The 15,897-nt window shown below is 43.1% G+C and overlaps 1 long non-coding RNA gene across 1 annotated transcript; it reads right to left on the reverse strand.

Moving 5' to 3' along the window:
* Nucleotides 1-534: 534 nt before the first annotated feature.
* LOC130543262 (uncharacterized) lies at nt 535-13,591 on the reverse strand. The gene is made up of 4 exons (XR_008958476.1): nt 13,443-13,591; nt 6,956-7,022; nt 6,211-6,305; nt 535-6,112 (listed from the first exon to the last, which is right to left on the reverse strand). It is a non-coding gene; the product is annotated as an uncharacterized LOC130543262 (long non-coding RNA).
* Between the last annotated feature and the right edge of the window lie 2,306 nt (nt 13,592-15,897).

Raw genomic sequence — 15,897 nt, forward strand, 5'->3', positions numbered from 1 at the left:
AGGATAAAGCAATAAAAATTGAAATCCCTGCTCTCAGGAGGCTTACGTTCTAGTGGGGAGGAAATGGATATCAAGCAAACAAGATAATGTCAGGTAAGTGCTATTGAAGATAAAACACAGTAATGTGGTACAAATTTAGGAGGAAGGTGATAGCCAGCCTCAAATATGGCTACTGATGATCCCTACTTCCTGGTATTCCTGCCCTGTGTAGTCCTTACCACAATGAATAGAGCTGACCAAGGTAACAAATAGGATGCTACGGAAATGATGGAATGTGGCTTCCAAGAGTAGTTCATAAAAGACATTGCAGCTTCCACATTGCTCTCTCTTGGATCACTCACCCTGGGGGAAGCCAGCTGCCATGTTGTGAGAACATTTAAACAGTCTCATGGACAGTCCCACTGCAAGGAGGTGCCATTGGCCAGTGCTTACCTGCTATGTTGAAAGTGATGACTGCAGACCCAGCAAACTCATCAAAGACACCAAGTCATAATCAGTCAGTCAAGCTGTTCTGGAATTCGGACCCACAAAAACTATGAGACTAAATTTTTATTGTCCTTTCAAGTGACTACAAGTTGAAGTAAGTTGTTACACAGCAACAGATAACGAATACAGGGAGCTTTAGATAGAATGGTCAGGAATGACTTCATTGAACTTCATGCACTCTGGTTAGTGTGAGGATCAAATAAACAAAGTGTACAAAGTGCTTAGTCCCGGGTCAGGCTTTTAGTACATGCTCAGAAGCACTGATAATGGTTATTCTAATTATCTGTGGTGAAATCAATCTTCACCCAACACCCTCATATTACAGGTGAGGAGCTTGGGAGCTGGGGAACTTCAGACATTTGTTCGTATCATACAAAGGAAGCATTGGTTAATCTAAGTCTGAGGGACAGGTCTCCTAGCTTCTACTAGAACCTAAGCCAGACCGCTTTCTTGTTATACGCTTCTTGGACACTCATATTTTTGTCTCTTCCTTCCTTGCACAAAATTTGTTGAAGTAAGGATATGACAACTCCGCACGCAGATTAAGACTCTCACCAAGTCTGCTCTACTGCCCTTGAGTGACAGTGCAGGGACAGAGAGGAAATGGGTGTGGTGCATGCAGGAGAGGCTCTTTGACGGCTTACCCATAAGGACCCCTTCAGTAAGCAATTCCCACAGCCAGCTGAGCATTTCTGAATTTATGTGAAATGCACTCTTTGTGAATTGCTGTTGGAAACCCAACAGCTATTTTTAATATTTTGATGCTAATCACCTGAAAGGCCATGGGGAGGAGGAAAGAGAGAGAGGCAGATAGTCTGCAAAGCCCATGAGCCTCTCTGTGCCTCAGCCTAAAAGATCTTCTCAGAACAGCCTGGCTCCCATATGCTGCTGTTCTCATCTTTCCGTGGGATAACGGAGGCAGCCCACTTTCCTCTCTTGGTGGCTGCCACACCCATTCTCTCCCTGGGCATTCCGTCCTCCCCTCCGCCCCCATGACCAGCTGTGGAGTAGCACATGTCCCCCATACCTTCCTCTTTCCTTATATCTTTCGAAGTTAAGCCCATAGGCCCTGCGTGCTATAAAGAGTTCGCTGCCAGTCACTATAGAGAAATAGACAACAGGCAAAGAAAATGACCAATGCAGAACAAATAACAAAGACGACAGAATCTTTTGATGTGGCCATGTCACTCCCTTCCTTAAAACCTTTGGGTCACTTCACATCAACCACGGAATATACCCCAAGCTCTTTAAAGAGGCACACAAAATCCTCCAAGACCTTGCTTGGGTTCAAATCTCTACACCGCACTTGCCAACTTGTGCTTTTGAGCAAGTTACTTATTTTTTGTGCCTCATTTTCTTCTAATGTAAAAAGGGGAACAATAATACAGGGTTGTTGTGAAAATTAATGAGTTAATATGTATAAAACCTTAGGTCAGTATCTGGCCCATAGTAAGTGTTCAATAAAGATGATCTATTACTACTCACTGTTCTTACGAACACCTCTGCAACTTTACCCAGTGCTCTCTGCCTTACCTTGCTTGACGATCCCTCACATATGTACCAAGCTTTGAGTCACCTCTATGCTATTTTGTTCGATTCTCCCGTCTCTAGACAGCATTTACCCTCTTATAAGTCTGGCTCACATCTAGGTCATTAGAGAAGATTCTACTCAAGCAAACCTCCATTGGAAAGCATTCCATGACCACTGTCTCATCATCTCAAGCTGGCTCGGGTATTTTCTGCTGTGCTCCTATGCATCCCTCCGTCATTAAGAATATTTGTGTGTGTTTCAATTATCTATAGCGGAATAACAACCCACTCCAAAATTGAATGGATTAAAATAATAGCCATTTGCTCACAGTTCTGTGGGTCAAGAATTTAGGCAAAGCTTGGTTGGGTGGTTCTGCTCCATGTGGCATCAGCTGAGTTCGTTCACTTAGCTGTAATCAACTAGCTGCTGAGCTAAACAGAAAGCCTATGAAGGTTTTAGTCACATGGGTAGTGCCTTAGCGCTCCTCTCACGCTTTTGCTCCATGTGACTAGTTTGGGCTTCCTCATAGCACGGTGGTCTTAGGTAGACAGACTCCTTACGTGGTGGCCGGCTGCAAAGAAGAAGCATTCGAAGAGTGGCAAACGTGAAGCTGTAGCTCCTTGAAGGCCCAACTTTGGAAGTTACACAATATATCTTCCACCACAGTCTACTGGTCAAAGCCAGTGACAGGACAAGCTCAAATTCAGGGAAAGGAATAAAAAGACCTTATAGCCATCTTGAAGTCACCACCATAGTTCCCTCTCCCAATAAGATTCTGAGCTCCTTGAAGGCAGGGAGAGAATCCTATTAGTCTTGGGAAGCCCAGCACCTACTTGGGAAGAGTGCACGGTAGAGAGTAGGCACTTACAACGTTGTCGTCGCACTGAACTCCCACACAAACACAGGAAAGCTCTGGAGGAGGAGGAGTTGGCCTAACAAAACCTTCAAGGCAGCTCACAGAGGGGTTGCCAAAGCCTCCCACCCACAGCCTCTGCTTCTTGTCAAATTCATCTTCAGCTCTTTCCTGGCACAGCAAGGTGTACAAGCAATGCCAAAGTCACTAATCAAGGGACACTAATCAGTGTCTCTAACTGGCCTTAGCATGGATAAAGGGCAGAAGTGAGAGAAGTTAGTATAATTGGAATGTTCCACATGCCCATCTAAAGGACAGATAAAATATGAAATGTATCTGTATATACATTTCTAACTCTAGTGCTTTGGGGATCCGGAACATCCCCAACCAAGAGAGCTCTAAATTCTTTTTATTTGGGAAAAACCCTCCCCCAAACCTCATGCAAATAACAGTAAAAGTCAGTGGCTAGATCATGAGATTCACTCCTTAATTCCCTAGAGAAAGCGCTGTTGTTTTTCCCCTGGTTCATGACAGCAGCCTGAGATTACTGCAAGACCAGGTGCCAGGGGAGTGACATGGGGAGGAGAGGGTATGCGAGTGAGTCAGCTCAACCAACAATTGTCTGTAGAGAAAATGGCCAGGCCTTGTCTATAGCCAGAATTGGCACAAGCATTCAATTTTTAATGAGCAAACCATTGGGAGGAAAATAAATACAAGTTTAAAATATCTGAGTAAGCAGGATTGCTTCTTTGTTCATCTTAGTGGTCCATGTCCTTGTCAATGGGATGGATCGGGTCATTTCTAACCTGGGATCCCAAACTGTTGGAGCCACCTGAGGGGAACAACTATAGTCAGAGCCCACGTGGCACCCAACAAAGGTAGGGAAGCAGCTCTCCCCCGCTCATTATAGCTGGGGGCGACTTGGCAGATGCCAGTCATTCTGAAGAGAATCACTTGTACAAGTTAGGAGCGTTCTGGATGGGTGAAAAAGTCACCCATTTTGCAACTCTCTGGAGTACCTGAGAGTGACAAGTGTCACCCAAGTCACCATCTTGTCTTCTTATGAGGCAACCAAGAGTGTAGAAGACAGCATGGGGGAGGGAAAAGTACAAACCCCTTTCCTTCACATTACAAACTGGGGAGAATCCTGGCAGCTGTGACATGTAGGAAAGCAGGTTAGGGAGGGACCATATTCCATATTCCCCAGGTTACCAGCATTCTTCACTTCCCCTCAGAAGCTAGGTTCTAAAGTAAGAAACCCGGGGCGCCTGGGTGGCACAGCAGTTAAGCGTCTGCCTTCGGCTCAGGGTGTGATCCTGGCGTTATGGGATCGAGCCCCACATCAGGCTCCTCTGCTATGAGCCTGCTTCTTCCTCTCCCACTCCCCCTGCTTGTGTTCCCTCTCTCGCTGGCTGTCTCTCTGTCGAATAAATAAATAAAATCTTTAAAAAATAATAAATAAAGTAAGAAACCTATGCCAAACATTGATGTTTCCAACCAACAGATATCTTGTGAGCACCTGCCACATAAAAGGCCCATTCCAGGAGGGAGGTACCAAAGAACTTAAGAGACCAGGTATCTGCTATATTGGAATTTTCCAATAAGCAAAAAAAAAAAAAAAAAAAGCAATTTCAGATCACAATAAGTGACATGAAAGGAATACTTTAGGATGTGGGAAGTGTGATGGAGAATGGTTCGTTTAGATAGAGAATGCCTCTCTGGAAAGGTGATATTTGGAGCTGGGCCTTCAGTGATGACACAGAAAGAGGCTGTAATTTGGGAGAGAAGAGCCTCAGGCAGAGGAAACTGCAAGTGCAACCTTGGGACAGAAATGGGCTCGATGTCTTTGAGGACCAGAACGAAGGCCGTGTGGAAATAAGAAACACAGCGCCAGACAAAGTAGGTGAAATAGATGGGTTACATCACGCAGGACCTTGTATATCCTTGTAAAGCAATTGGATTTTCTTTTCCTCCACATTTTGCCTAAATGTTACTGCTTGTTCCTTAACACATTTATAAGGCTTCATTTATCAGAGACAAAGATGTTCCAAAGCAAAGGTCCTCAAAATGTGGCCACAAACCAACAACATTGGCATCACCCAGGAATCCGTTATAAATGCAAAGTCTTAGGCCCCAATACAAACCTGCTGAGTCAAAATCTCTGGGAGTAGAGTCCAGCATTTTATGTTCCGTAAGCCCTCTAGGTGATTTTGGTGCATGATAGTTTGAGAACCATTGCTCCAGAGAAAAGAGCTTTCTAGATTGCTGAAACTTCCTTAAGTATAAACACATTGTTAAAGAAGACAAGTAAATGTATGTTATATATTTTAGTGTGTTTCCTGCCTTAAAAAAAAAAAAGGAAATGACAGTACATAGATTCTGTTATGACCTTTTATGGACAATTCATGATCCTCATTATGTGGACTCTGACAATTACTTCTTAGGGTCTAGGAAAGCAGATAAAATTTCTTGGCTCTAGGGGCGCCTGGGTGGCACAGCGGTTAAGCGTCTGCCTTCGGCTCAGGGCGTGATCCCGGCGTTCTGGGATCGAGCCCCACATCAGGCTCCTCCGCTGGGAGCCTGCTTCTTTCTCTCCCACTCCCCTGCTTGTGTTCCCTCTCTCGCTGGCTGTCTCTATCTCTGTCGAATAAATAAATAAAATCTAAAAAATAAAAAAAAATAAAATAAATAAAAAAAATTTCTTGGCTCTACACTTAATGGCCCAAGGTGGCTATTCTTTGAAGTTTTGTGCTTGCTTTTTATAGTGGCTCTATAGCTTTCTTTGTTCTGAAGCATTCACTTTACTTAATAATAAATGTAATAAAAATAAATAGTTATTTATTAAGAATTTACTGTAGAACAGAGACTAGGCTTCAATAGCACTGTAAGCAGATGTTATTACCATTAAAAAAAAAAAAAAGTAAACAGGCTTCAAAAGGTGAAGTCCTGTGTCCAAGGATACAAAGCTAGTAAAGGGTAATGCTGGTATTCAAACCCAGATATATGAGTTAGCTATCTATTACTGAGCAACAAATGACTCCAAACTAAGCAGCTTAAATAGCAAGCATTTAAAAAAACAAAACAGGGGGCGCCTGGGTGGCACAGCGGTTAAGCGTCTGCCTTCGGCTCAGGGCGTGATCCCGGCGTTCCGGGATCGAGTCCCACATCGGGGTCCTCTGCTGGGAGCCTGCTTCTTCCTCTCCCACTCCCCCTGCTCGTGTTCCCTCTCTCGCTGGCTGTCTCTGTCAAATAAATAAATAAATAAATAAATCTTTAAAAAATTTAAAAATTTAAAAAAAATAAAAAAACAAAACAAAACAAAACAGCAAGCATTTATTACCTTCCACATTGTCTTCTTATGAGGCAGCCAAGGATGTAGATATCCCACAAGGAGCTGGGAAGACTGAAAACCCCTTTCCTTCACACTGAAGACATCTGAACACACATACACACAGCAAAACAAAACAAAAACAAACAAACAAACAAACAAAAACCAAAGCAAAACAAAAACAGAAAAGCAAGGATATAAAACCACATGAATGAAAAACAAGAAAATACAGCCATAGAGTGCAGAGACTCAGATATTAGAACTTCTACATACTTAAAAAAAAAAACACATTATACTTAATTCATTGAAAGAGAGGAAATTCACCCTTGAAATTTTTAGCAGAGAACAGAAAACCATTTTTTTTAAAAAGAGCCACTGAAAATGCTAGAACTGAAAAGTAATAAACAATTAAGATATATATGGAATATATTAAATCTACATATGAATAGATTTAATAGTCAATTACACATAGGTAGAGAATTTGTAATATGGAAGAAAATATCTAGAATGAAGCATAGAGAGAAAAAATAAAGGAAAAATTAGAAGAGAGTATAAGAGACCTAGAAAAGCCCTTCATAATTTTTTTAAATAGCCAAAATGTCACAAACGGATAGTTCCGTACAATGCACTTAAAGTAAATCAGTAGAAAAAGATATAATAAATATAAGTCCAAATTTTCATTAGATTCATGGCATAAAATCAGTCTGCCAGTTGCTATAAAAGTGTTAAAATGGTTACTTTTAATTCTTGTACTTACCTTTTCTCAGATTCTGGCACTGACACAAAAGATCCATTAAAGTCTTAATGTATATTTGGTTGAAGTCCTGGAGAGTGAGGAGAGAGATTATGGAACAGAAATACAACTTGAAGGGTTAATTGCTGAGACTTTTCTGAACCTAATTAAATACATCAATTGACAGATCCAAGAAACCCCAAATGGGTTAAACAAAGGAAAACCTTGGTACTTTATAGAAAAACTGCTAAAGATCATAAACAAAGAAAATATTTTAAGAGCAGCCAGAGAAAAAAGACAGATTGCCATTAAAGGAGCTGTAATTAGACTGACAGCTAATTTCTCAACAGCAACACTGGAAGCCAAAAGACAATGGGATAATAGCTTCAAAATAATAAGATAATAATAAGAATAATAAAAGGAATTAACTGCCAACTCTGAATCCTGTTCCCAGGATAGATATATATCCCGAAAAGAGAACTGTTCCAACAAACCAAAACTGGGAGAATTCATCCCCAAAGATCGGAACTAATATATATAGCCTTCAGGCAAAAGGAAATGATTCTAGGTAAAAGGTCAGAAATGCAAAAAGGAATGATAGATATAAAACAATAAGAAAATAATGTCTTGGGGAGAATTATATATGGAGTTTTATAATACACGGCAAGAGAATTAAGTCAGGAGTGAAATAATAGGGTTACGGTGTGTTCAGGTCTGTGCATTGTCCAAGAAGAGGGAAAAGAACCAATTAATACTGACTTTGTATAAGTTAAGTGTGCACATTGCAATAGCTAGTGCAATCACCACAGGATTTTATAAGATTGGAACAACATTTTAAAGTCCTCGATCAACGCAATGAAATCAAGAACTAAAAGAAATGGAATAGAGAACAAATAGTAGAAATTGAAGAGCTGAGCAAGATGGTAAATTTAAATTTTAAAAATCAGAAATTAGATTATACATAAATGTTTAAATATCCTGTTTAACAGCCAAAGCTTGTCTTACAGAATTACATTGAATTGCACGTTATTTACAAAAGACAAGTCTAAAGCATTAGATTTCTCAAGGATATAATGATATCAATATTAGACAAACTATATATATTAAGGCTAAAAGCACTACCAAAGGCAGAGAGAGTGACTTCATAGTGATAAAAATTAAGCTCAAGAAGATATAAGAGTTCAAAACTTATATGTAACTAAGATACATAGCCTCGAATATTATTAACTTCTGTGAGATCTGATAGATCAGACAGAAGCTAGTTCAAATTCACAGGAGTGTATACACATTCATAAAATTGACTTAATGGGCCTGTAAGAATACCATACCCAACATCCGAAGAATACTCATTTATTTTATACACCAAAATTACAAAATTCTGGGCCTTAAAGCAAGCCCCAACTAATGTCAGAGGTCTGAAATCATGCAAAGTACGCTACCTTACCACAGGCTTGAGCTAGAAATCAATAACAAAATAATATGTAGAAAATCATGCTTAGAAATTTTAAAATACATTTGTAAATAAATCTATCGGCTCCAAGAAGGAATCACAATGGAAGCTAGGAAATATTTTGAATAGAGTAATTATGAAAATATGACAAATTCAGTTGTTCTGATACAACATAAGCTGTGCTAAAAGGAAACTATAGCTTTGGACTTTCTTAATCTGAAAGAAGGTATCGTCAAAAAAATCTATTTCAAATATTATACTTACTAAATCATGTGCTCAACCTCATCCATAATCAGGTACATGCAATCAATACCTCAATGAAATGCGACCACAAACTCACCAGAATGGCTACAGTTCAAATGACTGACAATACCAAATGCTGATGAGAATAACTGGCACCTATACTGTTGGTGGAAATATAAGTTGGTACAATCACTTTGAAAACCTATTCAGGGATATTTACGCAGTAAGTAAATATATATGCATTCTGTGTGACCCGGGAAGTCCACTATTCCACTTGTACTTTCACAGTCCCAAGAAATTCATATCCTTACATATCCTGGAGGAGAGGTGTAAGCGCCTTATAAGTCTGGGGGTACATGGAGGGGACCAAATCTTTGATAGAAAACATGAAGAGATTAAAAAATTATGAAGCAGTTTTTTAGTTCTTCTTCTCTTCTCCCGGGAGACTTTGAGCAAAAAAGCTTTGTGACGGAACGTTTTCCAGGCACTTAATCATCCGGAGGCACTTATTCTGAATAGTGGGTCTACATCGAAAACCCTGCTTTTTTCTTGTCTAGCTGTGTGAATTTGGGCGAACTCCTTAACTTCCCTGGGTCTCACTTACAGAAGGGGAACAATGGTAAGGCTGAAATGAGATAATCAAATGGCTACCTGGTGGACATGTTAAGACGGTTTTCCCTTCTCCCAAGACAGGTACAGAGGAAAGGGAGGAAGGATTTGCCCAAAAGTCTGGGCTTTGGGCAAGAGGGATTCAAGACATCTGTGCACGTACATCGGGTATAAAAGTAGAAAAGAGATTTAGGACGATGAAACTGGGGGATAAGAGGAGATGGGTCACAAAAACAGATTAAGAAACTAGGCATAGATGTGGAGAATGAAAAGTAAGGTTGACTTTATACTCCTCTCAGCTACCAAATCAAGATTCTTGACATTATCCCTGACCAGTGATTGTGGTCAAGGGGCTCTAGAAATGAGGAATGGAAGTGTGCCAGGACAAGAAACTACCCAAGGCATTGTAGAGCTCCTCCTTTGCGTGCATACACACCAGGCAAGTGTTCTTATTTCATCTCCACTCCCACGGCAGCCTGTACACCCTCTATTCTATCGCATGTGACAGTAAATAGTAGATGGCATTTCTGTCCACTGCCCACTACACTCTGAATTTCTGGAAAACAAAGACAGGTTTTTACTCATCTTTGAACCCAAATACCTAGCATAAGAGGCTTTCAATAAATGTTAAGTTAATGAATAGACAGATGAATGAATGATTGACGTAGTTCTGCTTGCTGGAATGAGGGTTCTGGAACTGTGCAGCCACCTAGGAAAACTCATCAATAGAGTGCACTGACCCCACTTCCCACAGTGCTCTCTGGCCTCACACATACTTTGCCACCACCAACTTCCTTCCCATCCTTCAGGGAGAAGCCTGGAGCCTGAGGGGACATTCCTTGGCTTCTCTGACTCCATCCAAAATATCCCATCCGTTGACTGATATTAACCTGAATGTTGCTTCTGTTTTCTTCTCCAGATCTGGGTGAGACTAGATTCTTGACAGTGACTGTCACACAAATATGTAGTTCTCCTGAAGATGTGCCTCTGCCTCCATTCACTGCTCCTGGACCAGTCACTAGTCCTGAGGCAGCCCGAGTGGAGAAGCAGAGTGCCCAATCCAGCAGAAAACATCTTATCCTCGGAAAGCGGTGCAGGGCTTGGCTGAGAGGCATCAGCGTGAACTAGGGGCACATGCGTGGGAGTGATTTTTGAGGATGTTAAACAGGAGAACAAGGAGGGGAGCAGAATATGAATGCAAGGGAGAGGTTCTTGACTTGGAAGCCCCTTACAGTTTGTAGTAGTGTGTTTCTGAATGGCTCCTTGAGGCTTGGACATGGTGATGCCTGACAGTGAATTACAGGCAGAGTCCGGAGTGCCACGGCAGGAAACTGAAGAAGGACTCACAATGCTCAGGGAGCCAGGAATGTTAGAACAAATCTATCGTGTGAGACATATGCTTCTTGGAAGGGTTCAAAGAACATTATTTTCACTAGGCGATAAAGACTATGTCAGCAAGGGGCATCCTCTCTGAGAAGCCTAGTGATGACCCTCTGCTGTGGGCCAGACTGAAAATAGGTGACTCCTCCTTCGAAGCAGTCTCCCTCGTGTCAAGGGCAATGATGGGATCCCAGAATAACGAAGGCCAGATGCCAGTGCTTAACTCTCAGAGCCAAACCAGACATAGACCGTAACAGGCAACAGAGCCAGAGGGGCGACCAGTGGGCCTCCACCCACAGAGGTTTTGATGATGGTTAATAGACCATGGTGTTCTTAGGAACGAGATAGAGGAGCAGCCAATAGAGTGTTGCATGGCTTGTAGAACTGGCCAAAAAATAAAAATCAAGAGCTATTAGGAGAAGCCTGATGGGCCCACAATTTCCAGAGCTGAGCCAGTTTTCAGACCCAAAGCCTGGGTCCTCTTGAGAAAGGATCCTGTACTGCTTCCCATTCTAGAAAAGTTTTTAGATCTTTGAGGATCTAAGGCATGTCAGGACACCCCTGAAAGGTAAAGAACAAGTTATTACACCTTGGTCCTACCGTTGCTAAAGAATCCAAGGCTTGGTGAGCCCCGTTGGGTTTTGGAGAAGCGTAACCTATAACAGGGAATCAACTGCTCCACATACGTATGGGGTGATTCAAGACGCTTGTAGTTTGAGGGCCCAGAGCAAGAGCTGCTCTGCAGCGGATCAAGGCTGCCGGGCACAGTGCCCTGGGGCTCCTCGATCTGGCAGACCCCCTGATGCTAGAGCTCCCTTAACAGATAGGGGGCTGGTTAGAGTCCTAGCAAGCCCCAATAGGAGAGTCACAAGATAGATTTCTAGGGTTCTTCTGGAGCTGCTTTCTTGAGAAAAGAACAACCCACTGTTTTAAAAGCAGTCCCCGGCATGCTACTGAGCCATATTAGAGACTGACATTCCTCCCTCTGGCAACTGCCTCTATTGTTGTTGTTGTTGTTGTTGGCTTCTCTTTATAATAAAATTCCTTGAAAGAATTGTCTACATATTCACTATCTCCACTTACTCTTTTCCCATACTGTTCTGAAACTACTCCCAATCAGGCTTTCATCCCCACGGTTCCACTAAAACTGCCTTTGGGTGAAACTTACCAATGACTTCCATGTTCCAAATCCAATGACTAATTTTAGTCTCTTCATACTTGATCTATCAGCAGCATCTGACCCAGTTGGACACGCCCATCTTGAAACAGCTTCTTTCCTTGCTTCCGAGGATGTCACTCTCTCTTCCTGTCTCACTGGTTCCTCCTCATCACCTTGGCTTATTCTTCTCACATCCTTAACCGCGAATGCTGGAATCCCTGAGGTTCACTCCTGGATTGCTCTTCCTCTCCACCTATATTCCCTCTTCTTAGGTGGCCTCCTCCCACCTATAGCTTTAATGTTTCATGTGCTTTCCACTCCCAAATTTACACCTGTAGCCCCATCCTCTCCCGTGAACTCCAGACTCATGTATCCAACAGCTTATTGGACCTCTCTACTAGCTGTTTATCAGGCATCTTAAACTTAACAATTCTAAAACCAAACCCTGGACCCCTTATTTCCAAACCTGTTCCTCCACCAGCCTTCCCTACCTTAGTAAGCAACAGCTCTATTCCTCCAGCTGCTCAGACCCAAGTCTTCGACTCATCTTTACTTCTCTCCTTCTAAGTTCACATTCCACTCATCACAAGATCTTGCCAACTATCCCTTCCAAATATTCAGAATCTGGCAAATCCTCAGTCCAAGCCGCTATCATCTCTTGCTTAGATTACTGTACCCTGTTCCCTTGCTTCCATCTTTGCCCTCTTCAATTTATTTTAAAATTTGTAGCCAGAATGATCCCGTCTCACTTCTGCTGAAAATCCTCCATAAGTTTCCCATCTCCTTCAGCATAAAATTCAAAGTTCTTGAAGGGCCCCACAAGGTCTGCCTTTGCCTCTGATTCCCCTCTGACCTCACCTCCCACCACTTCCCCGGCACCCTCCCTGGAACACCCCCTCTGTCTTGGACACGCTAACTTCAGACAGCCTCAGGGCTCTCCTCCTCACTGCTCTCCAACGCCACTTCCCCAGAGATACCGCCCCCCTCTATCTTTTGTACCTGTCTTCATGTTTCCTCATAGCATGTCTTGCTACTTGACATATTACACAATATATTGATTTTATTGTCTGCCCCAACCCAGTCGATTTTAAGTTCTCAGAGAGCAGGAGTTTGTTTGATTTCTGTATCCCCAGACCTTAGAATGGTGGCTGGACTAAGATAAATGCTCAACAGATTTTTGTTGAGTGCATGAATAAATATCAGGTCCTGCGCTAACGCACAAGGGAGGGGTGGAGAGGGGAAATGTAGATAAAAATAATTGAGACCTTTAGCAGTCCCCAGCGTGCTACCTTCTCCATTGCACAGGGTTTATGTATGTATCTTCCGCAGACCACAACAAATAGTTGTAACCAGAAAAGTGTAATCAGGCATAGAAAATAATTGGGTTTACTGTTTCTGCTCTTTCTGAACTTAGGATATTACCTTATTTAGGATATTTGACATAGCTCCATTTGCTAAAGCAACTTCGGATGTTAACACCCAAATCCACATGTTTTTCTGCTTGCCTATGAGTTGGGGAATTCCATGTGGCTGGGTCTGGTCTTAGAGACAGCAAGAGTTTCTTAGATGCCTGAGTGACACCATTCACCCCTCTCTTACCAACCCCCTCAAAGGTCTCCCCTACGGTGATTCAGCAGAACCCCAAATTACACAATTTACAATTCACTGACCTCTGAAAAAAGCAAGTCACGCCCCATGGAGAGCTGCAAACAAAAGCAGTCCTGAGCCAGATTCCTTGTTGACTCTGGTCTCTGGTTACACCCCAGGCATAAAAAGGGAGGAAATGTGGTCTTCAAAGCCAGTGCCTCCCCCACTTTTGTCTGTCCCCCGCAGAATCCCTTCCCCCAGCCCAGCCTCCTCTTGAGGTGCCCACTGTGAGGTCAAACACACAAACACTGCCCAGGGAGGCATTTTCAGGTTGCATACTATATTTAGCTAAAGTAACTTATAGGTCCAGTCTCATGTTCTCGGCCTTGGCAAGGGTTTAAAGACTTAAACAATTCCTCTCAAGCATGCCCTGTTGTGAATCCCCTTCCTGTCCAAAACCCTTTCTTGGCCCAGACCCCAGGAGTCACCTATCAGAAGAATCTGGCCACTCCCAGTGTGCTCTCTTTTCACCTCCTCACAAAGCAGCGACTTTTCCCAAGGGCTCAGGTCAGCCCCCAGAAGTAAGGCCACTTGGCTGACATCTCATGAGTGATTACCTTGTCTCCAGAATTCCAGAAAGGACTTTCCTCAGACCCTTCCGTTTCCCGGACTGGGAGTCTCCGGTTTTGGGGGGCCAGGGCTGGAGGAGACAAATGTGAGGCCTGAATGAAGCACCTCCCCTGCCACACGCCACCAGCAGATTTCACTCACCCACCTTGACATCCGGTGTCCTGGCCTCACTGCCCTTCTCCACACAATGTTCCCCACAGCCGTGGGCCTGGTGTGAGGCGTAGTAATACTTGTTATTCCCAGTGTGGGCTGTTGGGTTCATCGTCCATGCCAACCTTCATCCATGCCAACTCTATCATTTTTACAGAGGGGAACCTGAGGCCCAGAAAGTGGAAGCCATGTGCCCACAGTCAAAGAACCTGATAGGGTCAAAGGTGGGGCAGGAGACCCTGACTTACAGACCCAGGCTGGGGCTCCTCCCGTGGCAACAACCACTTCACTTGCAGTCTTGAGTTTTTCTCTTCCTGTTCCTCTCTCTCCTTTAGCCTACTTTTATGTCTTTCCTGGAGTTGTATTTCTTCCAGGGGTTCCACCTGGACCCAGCCCACAAGCATATCTAGGTAACTTCCTTCTTGTTACATTTTGAAAGCTCACAGCTCTGTTTCCCCAGCATCCTCAGCCCACCTGTTGGGTTCAGACCCCTCCACTGCTCCTTCTTGTCTCCATACACATTAGATTGTAAAGAACTTTGGAGTTCTTAAAGCATCTTTATGTCCAGGCCTTCATCTATGATCACAAAAAAGCTTGTGAAGCCATCTAGGAATGTAGGTTCCGGGTCACCTGGCTGGCTCAGTCGGTAAAGCACGTGATTCTTGATCTTGGGGTTGTGGGTTCGAGCCCCACGTTGGGTGTAGAGATTACTTAAAATAATAAAAAATCTTAAGGGAAAAAAAAGGAATGTAGATTCCTTTCTTCACTTTTACAGAGGCAGAGGATGAAATGCCAGTGAGGACTTGTCTACCACTACCCCGCAGACAAGTTACAGAGCCGAGGGGCAGGGTCTTCACTCCCCACCTTCTAAGGCTCTTTCATTCTCAGCCTTGTCTCCTCTGTGGAATGGTCCCCAGAACACCATTCCCAGGCAGCTTTATCCTCCACACATTTATTCCCTTGGTTTTGTTCATCTGTCAACTTCGAAGTTTCCAAATGTATATATTTCTATTTTTTCCTAGACATCTCCACACTTGGATGACCCCTCAGGAGACTCACGCCCCCCCCCCCCCCGAGTCTGTTTCTGTCACTATCACATGCTGTCCAAGCTTAAGGGTTAAGAGTCTGAAATCAGACAGACCTGTACCCCTCCAGGCTCTGCCTCTTACCTGCAGTGTGACCTTGAACAAGTGACTTAGCCTCTGAGATCCTCAGTCTCTTCATTTGTAAATTGAAAGGATAACGATCTGTGTCATGGGGCCATTGTGAGGATTAAGTGAAGATACGGTGGAACATAGTAAGTGCTCAGTAAAATAATAACCATCACCGTATGCCCTCATCATGGTCTTCATCATCATCGTATCTTTTACCTGGGATGGCAGTGGGTCTCTTAACTGTTCTTCTCCCTCTGAGCGTATTCCTCTCCATTGTCCAAACCATCTACAAATTACCTTTCACACACACACACACACACAGAAGAAAAATTTAAGAAAAATTTTCCTTCCATACAAATATGGTATAAAAGGAATTAAAAAAAAAAAAAAAAAACAATGGGGCGCCTGGGTGGCTCAGTCAGTTAAGTGTCTGCCTTCGGCTCAGGTCATGATCCCAGCATCCTGGGATTGAGCCCCTGCATGCAGCTCCCTGCTCAGCAGGGAGTCCTGTTTCTCCCTCTCCCCCTGCCCCTCCCCCTCCACTCATGCTCTGTCTCTTGCTTTCTCTCTCTCAAATAAATAAATAAATAAAATCTTTAAAAAA

The sequence above is a fragment of the Ursus arctos genome, unplaced genomic scaffold (genome assembly GCF_023065955.2).
Source record: "Ursus arctos isolate Adak ecotype North America unplaced genomic scaffold, UrsArc2.0 scaffold_9, whole genome shotgun sequence".
Lineage (NCBI taxonomy): Eukaryota > Metazoa > Chordata > Mammalia > Carnivora > Ursidae > Ursus > Ursus arctos.